Consider the following 15,776-nt stretch of genomic DNA (forward strand, 5'->3'; position numbering starts at 1 on the left):
AGTGATGAGAAAAGCTCACTTGGCCCTTCGGGCTAGGCGACCTAAACAGAAGGGCATGATGGGGGATCATCACATTGTTCTAGTTAAAAACAACCGAATAAGATGCCGAGCAAAACGAGCCATTTTTTGGGGGGTCTATACAATTTCTTTCCAAAAATGTGAGAAAGAAGTAGAGTGAAACCCCCATCCTTCATCTATATACCCCTATTACGTATTAATTTCTGACTGCAAGATGTTTTGAGGAGATGTACTGTATATTCAATGTTCAATGATTAGAGTAAAGTATAATTGCTAATGAGAGAACTAACCAGCAAGGTTCGAATACATTAGATGTATGCACTGATGGGCAACCGTGCGGCCTTTAATAATGATGAGAGAGAGAGAAAAAAATAAAATGCAAATGACTCGACATGGAAAATATGAAGCAATACATTCAACTTAGGAAACTGATGTTGTTCAGCATAATTGACAATAAAACAATGATTTAAGAAAATTGATTGAATGCACGACCTCTCGCAGTCTAAGCAACGATATGTTTGTTCTATGATAGGACTATTATATTTGACTCAGCAAAAAGGTAACTGCAAAATTACCACTTTTGTGTTGTAGCAATAAACTAATAATAGTGACCAACATCTGAATTATGTGTTAATGTTTATTGCATAGATTTCTTTCTATTGGCATAAATATTTTCCAGGACTACATTATTTTGAACTATGGCTACACAAATGATCCTTGAGTGACGAAAAGCATTAATATTTTGAAAAAACATGATATATATGCTCCATTTAATTTTTGCGTAGTAAAAAGGTGGGGTTGGAGGGGTCCTGATTCCGAATTCCCGTGCTTAAAGACACAAAATCCCGAGGTCCCGATTTTAAATAAACTTAATTCCCGACGATCCCAAATTAGAAAAAAAAATTCCCGGATCCCGAAAGGGTCAATCCTGAAATCCCGAGCTTAAAAACACACGATCCCAGTTGGACGGCAAACGTTTTAATGGCTTCTAAGGTCAAGACATTGGTCACGTGATAAAAGGTCGGAGTTTACGATTTTTTGGTAAACGTGCATGCCTCGTGGTTTTTGGTCTCGTATTGACTTATTTGTACACGTACATTAATAAAAATCAAAGTGGTCAATTCTAGATTGAATTAGCTTCCTTATTTTATATAATTATTATTTAAAAGTGTTGTTAAAATGTTATAAATTCACGAGTGAAGTGAAACTTTTTTTCTGAAAATTTGCGTAGGTCCACGGAAAATCCTTAATTATTCCTTAAATAGGTTTGGTAACGTGTTGAGGGGTATAAAATATGAAGTAAAACCATTTTTTGGTTCTGTATATACTCTATCAGATCACAAAAACCCCGGATACGCAATTGTGTCAGCTTATTCGTGGCGAAGCGGAGATCAAAGGGAGATAACTCGGTACGCGCATCGTTGGATATTGCAAGTTCACAACAGTAAATTCGAGTAAAATTAATGATTGCAGATATATTTCGACGACTTCTTGAATAACTTTTCAATATTCCATTATCCTCTACTGTTGTAACATTAAAATAGTCATGGAAAGGTTGAATATGACATTTTGTTCAAGTACTTACAGGTTATTGAACACTTCCAAAGAAGAAAATTATACATTTAACTGACTTTTCTCTGAAACTTGGACTTATTGTATATTCTCAAACACCTTTTGGTAGATAGAAGGATATAAGAAGGGTTTATCAGTCATTTGTCAGCAGAACCTGTGTTACAATAGAATTGAACTTTTCATTACATTAAAACAAAAATATGGAAAAAAGGAAATATGGTCTTCAAAATTGTGAACATTACCATTGAATGAAAATAAAATCAATTTGCAGTGGACAGAAGTACATGTACAATTTTTGTTTTATCATACCTGCTTTAAGATACAGTGGTGGATCCCAGGGGGTCTGGAGATTGGAACCTCCTCTTTTTATGGAATAGTAATGCATTTGAATGGGATCATATAGTTGGAACCCTCCTTTTTATCCTTGGTTGAGAATACCACCACCCATGTTTAAAATTGTCTGGATTCACCCTGAGATAAGAAACTATATAAGATGTACAAGTTCTATAGCTTGCATTAATCAAGAGAAAAAAATCTGAACACCCAAAGAACCAGAAAGGGATTTCAAACATAATAATCAACACAAAGATATAAACTGAAAAAAGCTGTATTGCAATCTGAGATCATGCAGATCTCATAATTTCTATTATTTGTATTATTTCAAGTTTTGCTTTATTTTGTTACCTTCTTACATTTGAATTCAAAAGTCCTGCAGTTAACCAACTGTTGAGTCCTTTCAATTAAATTATTGATTTAATAATAAGCTAAGCTGACCAGTAAATAAAGTTTGAAAATGCGTTGTTAAAATAAAATAGTGGTATTATGTCATAAAACATACTGAATCAACTTCAAATTTAATCCAAATTCATATTTTCCTGCCCTTAAATGCATAGTCAATTGAACTACAAAAACAAAAACCTGAGAATACTACAATGTATAACATAGAGATTGGTCACTTCCCATGTTATAGTAGTCTCAGACAAAAACAAAACTGACTTAGAAGTTTGTACTTACAGATAATAAATGACTACTGCTTTAAACAAAATAACAATTTAATATTGTACAAATTTACAAATATAACTAAATGAAATCAAATGAAATAATAATGTCAAATGTTTAATGAACTGTTCCTTCTTTATATTTAGCTTTGAAATCTGGATAACGATACTACGGAATTTTACGTATTTGGTTTTTGGTAACTACACAAAACTGGCCCAACATAAGCGGTGTACACATTACGGCTGCCCTATTGTCTAGACTCGACTCCATATATTGTAGGTTGCCCAACTATTGATGAAAAACATGGAACGTCGCACCGTCAACAGGTTTCACCACCATTTGTAATATATCTCCATACTTTACCAATCAAAACCACATACATCTAGCCCGAAACTGGAACCTATTGAAATACATACTGTACGTTAAAATACAATACTATACTCAAGAAATATACATAATTATGTTTATGTATTACACATGTCGCATAAATAATGACAAATACTTAGTACGACTACTTATGTTCAATCTATAGAAGATTACAGCATATTGAATAATGCATTACTTATACTCAAATAATTACGGCATATCGTATAATGCCTTACTTTACACAATACAAGCTACGGCATATCGTATAATGCCTTAGGCAGCAACCATTTGATTTTCGGGGGGGGGGGGGGGGGGGCTATTTTTTTTTTGGAAAAAAAAGTTTGTTTCCAGTTTTTGGAGAAAAAAATAATTTGTTTTTGATTCTGAGAAAAAAAATTGTTTGTTTCACCCTCAGCTGCCACTATATGTAATGCTAAAATTGAAAGAAAAAAATTGTTTTCAACTTGTCGCGAAAAAAATAGATTGTTTTTCGCCGCAGGCGAAAAAAAAAATTTGTCCAGAAAAAAAAACCATAGCCCCCCCCCCCCCCCCCCCCCCCCCCCCCAGAAAATCAAATGGTTGCTGCCTTACTTTACAAGTCACATAATTGACTTTATTGTATACTATCATTATACAATTACTACACACAATATACAGCTTTTAACGCTGAATATACATTTATGCTTAAACGTTGCATATTACTTTACATACTTATGGAGATACATACATCATTGCATTATCGTACACAAACGTTCCTAAAATACCAAACGATTTCGACACTCGAATATTTACTACAACCGAAATTATATAACCGTGTTAAACTTCCATTATAATGAACATTAATTAACTTGTGACATTTACAAAATAGCAATGTCAAAAATTACAATTACAATTTAAATAATTATTCTATATTTGCGTTGTTGCAGAAAACTGAACACTTTAGAACGAATAATGATTAAATAAATAAGAATAAATTGAGTCCTACCTCAGAAATCCAGTGTGTGTGTCCACGCCACATTGTAAACTAACTTTATACAAAACATATCTGGCCACACCTTGACTCGTTAAGGTGTTACCTGAGAGTGAATAGCCAGCTCATCAAATACAGGTATCACATGTTACTCAACCCGTTCGACAAGTTTACAGGTAAATGCCCAAGTAAATAGTGGACACTACCTAATTAATTAGATGTAAAATGTGGACATGTATTATACACTGAAGTCTGCAGAATATAGCATTTATAGGATACTGACGCTCTGCAAATCGAAATAGAATTAACAACCAAAATAACAACATATATGTGAGTAACCAAAGTCACCCTGTGACAAACATGTTAAATACAGTATGTTCAGATTTTTTTTTTTTAAAAGGACAACAATGAGATATTTATTATTCTGATATCAGAAATAATGTCATAGTATCAAATCAGAATTTCAGTTCTTAGAATTGAGATAATCAATTTAATCACATTATTTACTTTTATAAAAAAAAATCTCATGATATTATCTGGATTTACAATCATCATGATCATTGACTAAGCTTGTCAACATCTCACTTACTTTAAATGCTTTTAGAAGTTAACCTGTCAGTACTAAAATAAAGTATATATAGTGGTATAAGATAAGATATGTTATTCCAATTAAAGGGCCCATGAAGAGCAAAGTAATGTATTGCAATGATTTTTATAATTGACACAATAATGTTGATATAAATCAGATAAATATGAATTTAACCAAATCCATTCTTAGATATTAAACCACAGCCAGATCAGAGCCACACTTATATTAGAAAAAAGGCATAACAATTATATATTCTACATGTATTAACAGGCAAGTATTCTTAAAGTCTTAATTAAAACAATATCTGCACTTTATCAATGTTTATTGATAGTTTTCTGAGCTCAAAAAAATTATTTAAATTGCAACACTTTTCAATACCTCTAGGTTTTCTTGAATAAAAATCCAATTAAATTTGGCACTTGTGCTTATTTTTTCAACATTTTTATAACTTATTATTGTATTATCATTAAATTCTTTTCTTAAAAAGTTATAAAGGGGAAACTGACATTCAAATATATGGTATAATTGCCAATGAGATAACAGTCTAGAAACTTATCACCAGAGTCCAAGTGTCTGTTAGCAGTGACAGTTAAATTACAAGTCACTTTACATACATCAACAATGAATAAATTCCATTGTTTTCAGGCAAATGAGGAATATAAGAGTAACAATAGCTTTTGTCTTACTACATGGATAATAGAAATGATAATATAAATAAGGAAATATCAGAGACAAAAAGACAGGACTTATCCACTGGACCTTATGTAAAGTATTCCCTTACTAATCTTTATAGGAGCTGCTGTATACTTAGAAAAAATGATGTTGAGGACTTGGCCCCATCAATCAGCATTTTAGACATTACATTATTGTCAATTGCAATCTGCTCTATTTGTTCCAACCTATGATGAGTATCAAAATTTATACCTAGGGTGGAAATTAAACCCATGTATGTTCATTTACTCTATTGTTCTTTGTGTACATAAAATGTACATGTATATGAAATATATCAAATGCAAAAAAAAAAATTTGCTGTAATGAAAATATGGTTATTTGTAAACATCATTACACCCTCATTATTAAAAGTCCTAGTAAAGGAAGTCCTTGCGCCTAGCTATACGTGTTTCTTAGGCAAGATGTATTATATAACAATTGAAAGTATAACACGATAAGGGTTGTAAGTATATAGTAACATCAACGTGCAATTAAGGTAAACACACTATCAACCATAAACAATCTACCACGTGTTTGTCTGCTGTGCTTGAATTCAAAACGACCCATCAGGCTTATTTACACGTTTTTTTGCTAAAGCAGACAGTTAAATATGTCTGTTTACCTTGTGAGGTCTGTTAAGAATGGATTTGCTGTTATGACTTGTGAATTGCATGGAAATTTAATGATGAAACCATTGATTTTTACCGTAACTTTTGAATACACAACATTCCCAAGGTATCCCCACAAAACACATGGCTACTTTGTAACGATGGCTGGTAACGTATAGCCACTTTCTAACGGTAAATGTGATTGGATGATCTTCAAAGATCAATAATAAAATTGCTAATAAATGATTGGATACGAAATTGTGTCAGATTATAAATAGAGGAAAAAATGTAAACATTGAAATCCGCCATTTTGACGTAGGAAACAAACTAATTTTCAATCTTGGATTAAAGGACATTGCGCACAATGCCAGCATATCATGCATAACCAGTCATCTGCAAATATATCTTTCAATTGTTTTTTTACACTTACTTTTCTATGTTTTAGTTAATTTAATGTTTTAATTTACTACAGAACGGGACATCGTTCTCAAAGATGCCGTAGAAAAAAATATAGGGGGCGCTGTTTGTGGGCGTAAACATTTTACATACGGGTCCTTTTTGTGTCGACAAGTTGACCTTTATCTGTCAGATTCAGGCGTTTGCCGTCCAACTGATCCCAAAGACCCAATAAGGGTCCTATCCCCTCTCTAGTATGAAAATACTTTTAAAACAATAAAAAAAATCACATTTATCTCAGAACAGGTCGATTGTTTCTTTTAAAACTCAATGTTTAAATAACGTTTACCCAAATTATTAATTGTGTTTATGCAAGAGATATATCACTTTAGACATGTTAGAAATGATACTAAATATTCAAGTAAAATAGAACAATTGATAGTGGTGTGCTTTAAAAACACCCATAATTGTACCTCATTACTTCTGTGTGACGTCATGTTAAAAATTGAAACGCTAAAATACTTCAGTAAGAGGCAATAGTGCAGGAGAATTGAATTAAAAATAATAATATTTGTGAGAGTAAGAATATAGGGAAATATTGGATTATTACACAGAAACCGGTAAGGTTTTTTTTCTATTTCTGAAGTAAGCTAAAGTGAATATCCATTCGACTTTATTGACGGTTGCGAAATGTGCTTGGTCACAGTCATATGGTTTCATTTTGACTTATAATCAATAAATTGAGAGGTCAGAGAATAAGAAATCGTAAATATTGAAAAATTAGTAAATAGCGAATGACAATATTCATTCCACAAGCAGTGTGTGAGCGTCCTTATATATACAATTAATTTTATTATTATACAAATGTAGACTACCCTTCAAAAAAGGCCCCACAATTTATTTAAGGAATTTGTTTACAAATATTGATCAGCTGATGCGTAGTTGAGAGAATTAGAATGTGTATATCCTTTATTTTTAACTTTAAGAGCAATGCGATTAGAGAATTTAAAGAGAAAAGATAAGCACCTTCAGAAGGATCACTGAAGATTCACAACCATTCAGGCCAACGAAACTGGAACAATCCTTCATCATTTCAACTATTTTCTCTGTTTCATTTGACATTGGTTTAGGTGCCGGCCCACCACCTGTTTGCTTTGAATATTTATTTTTTCAGCATACTGTGTTTTTGCCTTTGATTGCATGTTCTGCCATTTGGTTTTAACTTCTTTGCCTGTACGGCAGTGTAACCCAAGAGCATTGATTTGACATGCTATGGTCTTCCAGACCCCGGTCTTCTGTGCATTTGTAATAGCGTTGGTCAATTTGCTTCTTATTATAGTTAAATTTTGTCTAACAAGTTGCCTAAGTAAGGAAATTTCTGATGAATCCCAGTTTGATGATCTTTTCTTTCTATCAGCGTCTACTTGGTTCTCCATTTTGATTCCGTACAAAATTCGCGAAAATGCACGTGAATAAGGGAACAACATCAAAACTGGATGCTACAGGTCACCGTTGGTTAGCAGAGGTTGTGAGGTCGTTGATACAAATTCGAATAACGAAACTAAATGGGTCTATCAATACCCACGCTACGTCATTTTTTAAAGACCATGAATTAGGTATTGAAAATTCACTTGGAAACTCAACATATACCCTCACGTCACTTACCAAAGAGGAAATCCTAGATAATCATAGGTCTGTTCTATGTTCCTCTGGAATTTTAACCAAAGATAAAAAGCTGGATCTTCCATCACTGTATTTGATACCTAGACTACATAAGTGTTCCTACAAACAACGGTATATTGCTGGGTCTTCCAAGTGATTCACGAACACTTTCTATATTATTAACATCTATTTTTATCAGAAATCAAAGCCGGACTCCAACATTAAGGTTTTTGTAAAACTGCCTATTTTAGAGGTGGCGTGAATCAGAAAAATTTCCAAAGATCTTTTAGAGTACCTACAACATAAGACTCTCATATTACAATAGTATTAAAACTCTTACTTTTCTACACTTTACACAAGTATTCCCCACTCCAAACTAAAAGACAAATTGAAAGAGTTGGTATTACTTTGTTTCATTAAAAAGAATGGCGAACGTAGATACAAGTATCTTGTCCACGTTCATTTGTATTTTTGTCCATCTGATGAGTTAAGCCTTTTTCAACGGATTTTTATAGTTCATTCTTATGTTGTACTGTTATACCACTGTCCCAGGTTAGGGGGAGGGTTGGGATCCCGCTAACATGTTTAACCCCGCCACATTATTTATGTATGTGCCTGTCCCAAGTCGGGAGCCTGTAATTCAGTGGTTGTCGTTTGTTTATGTGTTACATATTTGTTTTTCGTTCATTTTTTTACATAAATAAGGCCGTTAGTTTTCTCGTTTGAATTGTTTTACATTGTCTTATCGGGGCCTTTTATAGCTGACTATGCGGTATGGGCTTTGCTCATTGTTGAAAGCCGTACGGTGCGGTGACTTAAAGTTGTTCATGTCTGTGTCATTTTGGTCTTTTGTGGATAGTTGTCTCATTGGCAATCATACCACATCATCTTTTTTTATATTAAGGAGGGATAAATCCTTTTTTGTAAAGAATCACTCTGATTCTAACATAAAGTTCTCTGAAACTGACATTATCAAGGCTTGATTTCTTAATTGACAACATAATTGTTACGTTTATAGGACGTGTTTTTCAACAGACTGTCGAAATTCCAATGGGAACCAATTGTAATCTCTTCTTGCCAACTTGTTTCTTTGTTATTATGAGGCTGACTTCATACAGGACTTCATAGGAAGAAAGATAAGAAGTTGGCTATATCCTTAAGCTTTACGTTACGCTATATAGATGATGTTCTTTCACTAAATAATACAAAATTTGGTGACTATGTTGAACGAATCTATCCCATCGAACTAGAGATAAAGGATGCTACAGATTCAGTTAAATATGCCATATATCTTGACTTGCATCTAGAAATTGACAATGAGGTTCGGTTGAAAACAAAACTTTACGACAAAAGGGATGATTTCAGCTTCCCAATTGCGAACTTTACATTTCTATGTAACAACATTCCAACAGCGCCTGTATACGGAGTATATATTTCCCAATTGATTAGATATTCCAGGGCTTGTATTTCCTATCATTATTTTTCCTTGATAGAGGATTGCTGCTACCAAGGAAGCTATTGAATCATGAGTTCCAAATGGTGAAATCATCCCTTCGTAAATTTTACGGACGCCATCACGAGTTGGTTGACCGTTATGGAATGAACGTTTCACAGATGATATCGGATATGTTCCTTATGTCGTAACCACAATACCCGTCCCCTTTCACGAACGTGACCTACCGAAATGAAGTATCTAATGCTTAGTCTTTAGTTTTCTATGTTGTGTCTTCTGTACTATTATTTGTCTATTTGTCGTTTTATTTTAGCCATGGCTTTGTCAGTTTATTTTCAATCTACGAGTGTGGCTGTCCCTCTGGTATCTTTCGTCACTCTGTTAGCAGACTTAGCCAGCTATCACATTAGAAACAACACTAATGCAGATGGTCTAAGACGATTACAAATCGTTGATGATAAAGCAGACATGAGCATTGATTATGTACGTGCCATCTGTGATGCAATTGAACCAAAATATTTTGCAGAATCCCAATTGAGTTCACTATGAAGAAGACGACGTGTTGAATGGAAAAGCAACCACTGATATCATAGATTGGAATAAAGCTCAAAATAGAACAAGATGCTTTTACGTGGGATAGAGATGGTTGAAAGAGAATCAAGAAGACCCGATATTAAAGAAATAAGTTAACCATCTAATTCATCTTTGTGTTTTTGTTTTAAATATTAATAGATTACTTACGGATTGTAATTAATTATGATTCGTTCTAGTATTTGATATTCACAGACTTTGATTTAACGTATTTTCAAAACACATTTGGTGTATAAACTGGACAAAGTCACCAACAAACATATCATAAAAGGGATTTGTTCTTTTATTTGTTTGTGCGTGAATTGGTCTATTTTATACACCAATACATTTCCTAAAACAATATGGTCAAGTTGATTGAATTAAAATAAAATCGGTCGTTTTTAATAATCGTCTGAAGACAAATGTAGATATGTTTTTGCTTGAAAACTTCATCCGTAATTCATTATTTCATAATGATGCATGTCTTTATATCCTAATAATTGAGATTCAAAATAAGTTTGAGTATCACAAAACAAAAATAATAAACGAAATAGTAACAAGAACAAAAGCAAAAGTGTCACACACAAAAAGACAAATGTACACTTCACTCACCCGGTATAAAGTCCATATGCAATCGTTAATGGTGACGCATCTTGTAGTACCTTTACCTGATATAAGTCGGTATAGAATGGAATTGAAAAAAAAAGTTTTTTTTTTGATTCAGCGTTGCATAAAACATACAAACATAAGCTCTGAATATAAAAACATTTACTTACCTAAAAAAACTAAGCATTTTGCACATATAAAACATACAACTAAATAAAGCCATGCAACAATCAAATTGTACTAATCTATATTTATGTTTGCTCTACCTGGCATATTATACCATCACCAATTAGAAACAATTAATCAATAACTACATGTATTTATATAAAAAGAGCTGTCAAAAATATCTATCTATAGTAACCGTCAGGTCTGGTCTTGGGTACAAATATGTCAGAATCAGTTAGAATAGGACTGTCAAAATTTTCTAGGGTAGAACTGTCAGAATATTTGTTACTGTCTAAAACTGTTCTTGTGCATTTCAAAAACTGTTTTTAATGTGTAACTAGAAAATTTCTATATCAATTGTGTTACAGTATCTGATTTTAAGACAGGTAAGAACTGATAAAATATCTAAATTCCTATTCACTTCTCAACCACGCTAAAGAACTCCCATTATTCAATTATGGAATTTTGAATAGTAAAAAATGAATAATGGACGTACTTTAGTGCGGTTCTTCTTAAACGTAATGTAGATTCTAAAGAAGCTTATGAGTTTGTTCTACCCTATTTTATGTATTAAAAAAAAGTATTATTTTCTGACTGCATGATATCTGCATATAATCAACAACCAAACGACATATTCTCAATAGATGAATTTGCACTTACAAGCGTTATGCTTTGTCTTCGAAAATTCTTGTAAAAAAAACCCGGAATCCTTATTTGGTATCTATGTAATAATTAAGTAATAATTATTCAAATTCAGGTTTTTCCATGCGCAGGGTTTAATTCTAGTTAAAAAAATAAGGAAATCATTTCCAGTTTAATTTCCCGGAGTGAAATCCTGTTGTTGACCTCTTTTATAATTTATACATTGCAGTAAATTACTCAAAATTTTAAACCGAATATGTTTTGTATTGAAAAAAAAACCTTTTTGGTTATGCATATATTAATAGAGTCAACGACAGTGTATAGTCTAAAGGAAACTGATGTAGGAGTATGCTACACAACACTGTAAGTTTTACTACATGACTTAGTATCATAGGTTCATCCTTTCTGATTTGTTCAATATCGATCTAAATCTACATTTCGCATCTAACTTCAACAGTGTACCATGTAGATCAATTATATGGTCATTTTTATAAATTTACTGTTTGCAAAAACATGAAATATTCTAATTACTTAAGGATAACCTTAGCCGTATTTGGCACAACGTTTTTAAATTTCGGATCATCAATGCTCTTCATCTTTGTTTGGCTTTCTTTTCTATTTTGACCTGAGCGTCACTGATGAGTCTTATGTAGACGAAACAAGTGACTGGCGTATTTTATTATAAGCCTGGTACCTTTAATAATTTTAGCTTGTAGTAATGTTCTACTGTATTGTTTATTTATGTGTTTCTCTGTCCTATTTGTTCTTCCTGTTATTTGTATTGTAGTCCTGTTATGATGTAATGTTGTCATTTGAGTGTTATATATCTAACATTGTCATTAGAGTGTTATATATCTAACATTGCCATTAGAGTGTTATATATCTAACATTGCCATTAGAGTGTTATATATCTAACATTGCCATTAGAGCGGGAGGTTTGGCTAGCAACAAAATCAGGTTCAACCCACCATTTTTCTTCAAATGTCCTGCACCAAGTCAGAAAAATGGCTATTACTATCTTATACATGTAGTTCGTTTCTGTGTGTGTTGCATTTTTGTGTTTCTGTTGTGTTGTTGTTCTCCTCTTATATTTGATGTGTTTTCCTCAGTTTTAGTTTGTATCCCTGATTTGTTTTTTCTCAATCAATTTAAAAATTTCGAACAGCGGTATACTACTGTTGCCTTTATTTATACGCTGTAAAATATGATATGCGACGTAAAAGCATACAACTTTTTATGACAATGAGAACAAATAGATTGATGTGTTAATGTGCTCTGCTTATTAGTTTTTTTGCACTTTCTATTTTTTAGTCCGAATGGGACGAAACATCTGTATTGCTGTCAAGGTTATATTAATAATCCAAAGAAGGATGAATGCATGGGTGAGTGTAAATAAATAATATACCGTCTGCATTGATAATAAAACCGTAGATTGTGTTGAATCAACATGCATGTAGACATCCAAATTATCAACAACAACAAATACAAAACTAGTTAATACAAAATGCATAACTATTATATAATACTTCAATTGCATAACTTCACTTTGAAAGAGAAGATCAAATTCCTGCTTCAGAATTCAGTCAGATGCAACAATATATAATTTTATATTTTGATAGCAAAATAGTTTAAAAATTGCACAACTAAACTGTATGTTTCATGTAAGCAACATTAATTCTATGTTCAATGCATAATGACATACATCGTTAATTTCAGCATGCCTATTAGGAACATATGGTACTGACTGTAAATACCACTGCAATGAAGGCTATTATGGTGTTAGTTGTAACAGTTCATGTAATTGCTCCTTTCAAATGTAAGAAGTTACTATATGTACTTTACTTTGAATATTCAAAGCTTAAATTTGATTAGAATGAATATGACAGAATGTTTTAATTTCAAAAATGATTCCTAACTATTCTATTGATATTTAGTTCTGAAAGGAAAGGCATTCTTTTTTTTAATGAGCAATATTTTTATTGTTGCGTTTCTTATTGGCTACAATATTAAGCATACTCTACCAAATAAGAAACGAAACAATATCTTTTACATGAAATTTAAAAGAAATTTGCGTGCCCATAGTTGATACATGAAAACATGATTAGGGTAAAGTTAAAGTCATATGAAACCTCAAATAAAAAAAATAAGACATATGTTTTTTTTTATAACTAAATGGATAGTTTTCATTATAAAACTTATGTACATACACTTCTTTCTGAAGAAAATTCTTTAATTTATTCATATTTAGAAGAGGGTTTACTTTATTCTGTCCTTAAAATTAACTTGTATATGATTGTACAGGTAAAACACATGCTCAATATCCGCGTTTAATTGTTAATTGTTTACTATAAGGTGTCAATCGGTAAACTTCGGCTTCTAAACACGACATTAAAGTAGCTGCCATATTTTCACATCATAACAGACACAGAGAGAAAAAAAAACGGTTAAACGATATGGTTGCGTAAAAAATGATAAAATCGTGCACAGAAAACTATGATATATACATGCATTGGTTCAAGAATTGGATAAACATTATTTTTCACCGGTCACTCGTTTCTTATGACTGTCAGATCTCCGATAATTCAATTTAAACTCCTGATAGAGGGAACATGTGTCAAAATTTAGGAAGTTACACGTGCGCATCAACATGCCTGATATATAGTGGGATGTAAATGGTATATAAGACCGCCAACAGTTATAGTGAGTGCAGTCAGTAAATTGCTTCTCGAACCTGCTGCATTAAGCTAAGTCCATACACAGCTAAAAGGACCGTCGTCGATCGGCGTCTACAGGTCAGTTAATCACATAATGTAGTTCCACTCGACTTTATATGAAACCGGAACACAATTTCCAGACTCTTGCAACGGTACTAGCATTTGGTTCAACATTCTGACCAACCTAGGATCTCACAACAGCACAAGATCTCTACATGTTGGTACTTCACCTGAGAATCAAGACAACGACAGCAACAGAAAGAACATCAGACGTGCAAGGTTTCCGACATATATCAACAAAGACAGTCAGAAACCGCTTCCCTGACAACGGCCAGCACGCCTTATTATACCGCAAGTAAATTAGCACCGTGTGACTGTGTTAACGCCGTCACATGGTGACCCCTATGGATCCGTAGAGGGTTAATAGTAAATTTCCTAGTGGGTTCATAACGTCACGTCTACTGGGACCTGAATAACATCCATAGTTATAGGAGATTCGGCCTCCGGCCGCATCCCCTATGGATTTTACTAACCGTCTATGGATCTGTAAGGGGTCAGTAGGGAACCATATAACTTATAATATGTCCTTACGCAGGTCTGCGTCGCTGTCATCGACTTACATTGTTCCAATGGTGCACAAATGTATTTCCATAGTGAAGTTTTTCATTGGTACGACTGCGCTCGGTTGAACACTGGTCATGCTTATCACCAGGGTTGCGTTCAATATCGTAGCAGCTACGTAGTGCTACGTAGATTTTGAGTGTTGAACGTGTAGCTATAGACTAGCTGCTATATAGATATTGAAAGCAGCTACGTAGCTGCTACGATATTGAACTCAACCCAGATAATTTGAATAAACGCATGCGCAGTCTTCGGCTTTTGCGACAAACTCTCTAAGGACTTCAAGGCTCTTACGCAAGAATTTTGGAGCATTCTGCAGGATCGTAATTTTTTATTGATCCAGTATAAGCTAACAGATATTAACTTTGAAGTAACGTCATAGAGGATATGTGATACATTTTGACATTTTATAAATTAATTTAAAGTCCGATGAACCAGTGTGTCAAATTTCATGTAACATTGTGCTCATATTTGTATATCAAATGATGTTGAAAAAATTTATGTAAAATATTTATTTTCATTTAGCGTTTTTGTTTTTGAAGGTATACATCGAAAAATAAAAGTTTTTTTTTGGGATAAGGAGACAGTATTAAACGTTATCAGTATCAGTTCAGATGTCTGATTTCAAATGATGGCAGTCGAAAAAGTAAAACAAAACATAAGCAGTCGAAAAAGTAAAACAAAACATAATCAAAACTTAAATGTACAACAGCTTCTACAAACTTTAAACATAATTTGGAAAGCATGGTCACAATGTGCCCGCTACTACTGAAAGATAGCTAGCTGTTTGTGTTGAATATTGTAGCTCAAATAGAAAATAAGATACTACACTTCTAACTGCTTCCAAATTTACTGCCTACCATTGAAATCGACTAACCATTCTAAAAGATTTTGTTCCCTTGAATTGTCGAAATTGTTTAAATTGGTTTTCAAAATTATGAGAAAATGTCGTTTGAATATTTGTGTTGTTGAGTATATGACTTCATGACGTTCAATTAATGACACTCTTTTTATTCCTTTTTCAATAAAAACTTTATTGTATTTTATAACTGTTATGTACATTTTAAGTATTTATCGGAAAAGTAAAAGAACATATGAAGGGGTCGATGCATGC

At 32.9% G+C, this 15,776-nt stretch overlaps 1 protein-coding gene and 1 long non-coding RNA gene across 2 annotated transcripts in view; one reads left to right on the forward strand and one right to left on the reverse strand.

The window, feature by feature from the left end:
• Window positions 1-15,776, forward strand: part of LOC139517441 (alpha-2A adrenergic receptor-like) — a 541,200-nt gene that overhangs the window by 388,432 nt on the left and 136,992 nt on the right. The gene's annotated exons all lie outside the window — the stretch shown is intronic.
• Window positions 2,625-4,268, reverse strand: LOC139514945 (uncharacterized). The gene is made up of 2 exons (XR_011662762.1): window positions 3,941-4,268; window positions 2,625-2,989 (listed from the first exon to the last, which is right to left on the reverse strand). It is a non-coding gene; the product is annotated as an uncharacterized lncRNA (long non-coding RNA).

Source organism: Mytilus edulis, chromosome 3 (assembly GCF_963676685.1).
Source record: "Mytilus edulis chromosome 3, xbMytEdul2.2, whole genome shotgun sequence".
In the NCBI taxonomy this organism is placed as follows: Eukaryota; Metazoa; Mollusca; class Bivalvia; order Mytilida; family Mytilidae; genus Mytilus; species Mytilus edulis.